A 3,051-nucleotide genomic window follows, 5' to 3' on the forward strand; every position below is an offset into this window, starting at 1 on the left:
GAGATCTGGAAAATGGACGTGAAAACGGCCTTCCTCAAAGGGAAACTTGAAGAGGGAGTGTATATGACACAGCCAGAGGGTTTTCTTTCCAAGGGAAATGAACACCTAGTGTGTAACCTGCTGCGAACCATATATGGTTTAAAACAAGCTTCTCGTAGATGGAACATCCGTTTTGATGAGATAATCAAAGAGTTTGGTTTTATCAAAAACATAGATGAACCATGTGTCTACAAAAAGGTTAGTGGGAGCGCGGTAACATTTCTTGTATTGTATTGAAAGAGGACGTCAAGAGAGTTGACACACATAACAACGTAGCAGACCCACTCACAAAGCCACTTGCTTAAAGTCACTTTGATCGTCATAAAAACAAGATGGGTATTAGATACCAGAGTGATTGGCTTTAGTACAAGTGGAAGATTGAAAGAGATGTGTCCTAAGTCCAATCATGTATGATGATTTAGGAATAACTTTTATGTAATCTGTTTTGATTTCATTGATATTAATAAAAGATTTTTTTGGTTTTATTGCGGGCTTTATCTATTTAAGTGTTTAAATAAGATATACCATAGTTTAGAGTAAAGCTTTTTATGGATTATGATGAGATCGTATTAATGAGACCTAAAAGATAACTCCAAACTTAAATATTTCCTGGTCGTAGGATTACTAACTGGTAATTAGTAATCCGCAAAGATCGGTACATACTATGCTTGTTTCATTATGAAGGATGTCTCTTCTCATAGACATTTGTGTGGTGACACTATAGCTAGTATGTATGTGCTTATTATAGTATAAGTTCACTGAACATGACTCATACAGCTGAACAACTGATGGAGTTCACTCACGTGTCAGCAGTTGTTCACATAGTGATAGTTGTACAAGTATCCTTAGACTTGAGGTCATCATAGTCATCTTGTGTACACTGAACTATGCTTTGGTTTAGTTCTTAGTCTCCAGGGACAATTATAAGGGCTCTACTGGGTATAGGAATTTGTACACGAAGATAGTGTATGATCAATAAATAATCTACCCCTTCCAGTGAAGGAAGAGAATGTTCAATGTTGGTCAACTTATACTTGTTAAGGAATCTCTGGCCAAGTGAATGAAATTAGAAAGGAGTTTCTAATTTACATTAAATAGAACGAAGCATAGTGAATGGGAAAGCAAATGATAAATAAGATAGGCTTGACACAAGTTCCATGCCTTGATTTAATCGTGACATTGCAGGGCCAGAAGGAATTGATTGTACGGTAACTACTCACCGATATGTTCTTGTATTCTAAGCAGTGAATTCGTATTATCCGGATAAGTCGCGATATGCTCAGAAGGTATCCCTCATGATGTAGAATAAATATGATTAATTTATTAAGTAACATATTTAATGAATTAGAGAATTTATATAAATAATGATAAAATATTTTATTATTATTTATTTCTACTACTGGCTTAATATTGAACCTACAGGGTCACACCATAAAAGAGAATGATTTAATTGGTAGAGGAATTAATTAATAATGGCTGGTAATTATTTATTTGTGAAATAAATAATTAATTAGCAGATTTAATAATTGATTAAATGAGATTTAATTAATTCTTAATATTATTAATTAAGAATTTAATTTTGGAAATTAAATCAAGTGAGAAAATTATTTTTCTAAAGTGTTTAGAAAAGGGATTAATGATTAAAAGGTGTTTTAATTATTAGTTAGTTGGTTAATAAGAATAATCAATTAAAGGGTTAATAATAATATACTATTATAAACCCTATTTGCCTCAACCCGAATAATTAACCCTAATTCTAAAGTAGAACAAGAGGGAGACAACTAATTCTCTCAACCTCTTCCTCCTCCATCACATTGTACTCTTGGTAGATACCGGTGGAGTGCTTCACACTTGAGGAGCAGCTGCTAGGGATTTCCGTTCATTGTTCTTGGATCGCTATTAAAGACCTCCATATTTCCATTAACGTAAAACTTCTTAAGGTAAACATACTGAACTACGAATTAAATATTATTTTTCGCACGGATCCTGCGGAGGGTTTTGTTTTTTTTTAAGATTTAAATTTACGTTTTCGTTGCGTTTATGTGCTAAAAACCCTTCAAGAACTAGCAGCGAATCTGAAGGCTTTGATGGATTATTCTCAACCGAAGATCAATGACATTCAGTCTAGCATTGTCAGACCAGCCATTGCGGCTAATACTTTTGAAATCAAGTCTAGCACGATTCAGATGGTGTAGAATTCAGTCCAGTTTGGGGGTTCTCCAACAGAAGATCCCAACATGCACATTAGATATTCATCAAAATCTGCGACACGTTCAAGTTCAACAATGTTTTTGAAGAAGTTGTGAAGCTGAGGCTTTTCCCATTCTCACTGCAGGATAAAGCTAAGTGTTGGTTGTATTCTTTACCACCAGTATCTATCACTACTTGGGAGGATCTTGCTCAGAAGTTTCTTACTAAATTCTCCCATATGGCGAAGAGAGCTGTAATCAGGAACACTCTTACTCAATTTGCGCAGCAATCAGGAGAATCTTTATGTGAAGCTTGGGAGCGCTACAAGGAGATGCTTAGAAAGTGTCCTCATCATGGCATGCCTAACTGGATGATCATCTATTTCTTGTATAATGGGTTGGGAGCACAGTCCGGACCCATGCTCGATGCAGCATTAGGTGGAGCATTATAGGTTAAGAGCTATGATGAAGCTTATGAGCTAATTGAATTGATGGCTGCTAATGAATATCAGAACCCAACTCAGAGACTACCTCAAGGCAAGGTAGCAGGAATTCTGGAGGTGGATACTGCTACGGCTATAGCTTCCCAGCTAAAGGTGTTAACGATGAAAGTGGATTCTTTAGCTAACTATGGAGTTAATCAGATCATTAGTGTCTGTGAGCTTTGTGCATGTGCGCATGAAACTGAGCAGTGTGCTATATCTAGTGAATCAGCTCAGTTTGTGAGCAACTTTCAGAGGTCGCAGCAACCAGTTCCTGCCACTTATAATCCTAACAACCGAAACCATCCTAACTTCAGTTGGAGCAATAATCAGAATGTGGT

General features: G+C 36.1%; 1 non-coding gene across 1 annotated transcript; it reads right to left on the minus strand.

The window, feature by feature from the left end:
* Positions 1 to 2,482: 2,482 nt before the first annotated feature.
* Positions 2,483 to 2,589, minus strand: LOC141701046 (small nucleolar RNA R71). Its single transcript, XR_012566637.1, has one exon. It is a non-coding gene; the product is annotated as a small nucleolar RNA R71 (small nucleolar RNA).
* Positions 2,590 to 3,051: the final 462 nt, after the last annotated feature.

The sequence above is a fragment of the Apium graveolens genome, unplaced genomic scaffold (genome assembly GCF_009905375.1).
Source record: "Apium graveolens cultivar Ventura unplaced genomic scaffold, ASM990537v1 ctg3269, whole genome shotgun sequence".
NCBI lineage: Eukaryota > Viridiplantae > Streptophyta > Magnoliopsida > Apiales > Apiaceae > Apium > Apium graveolens.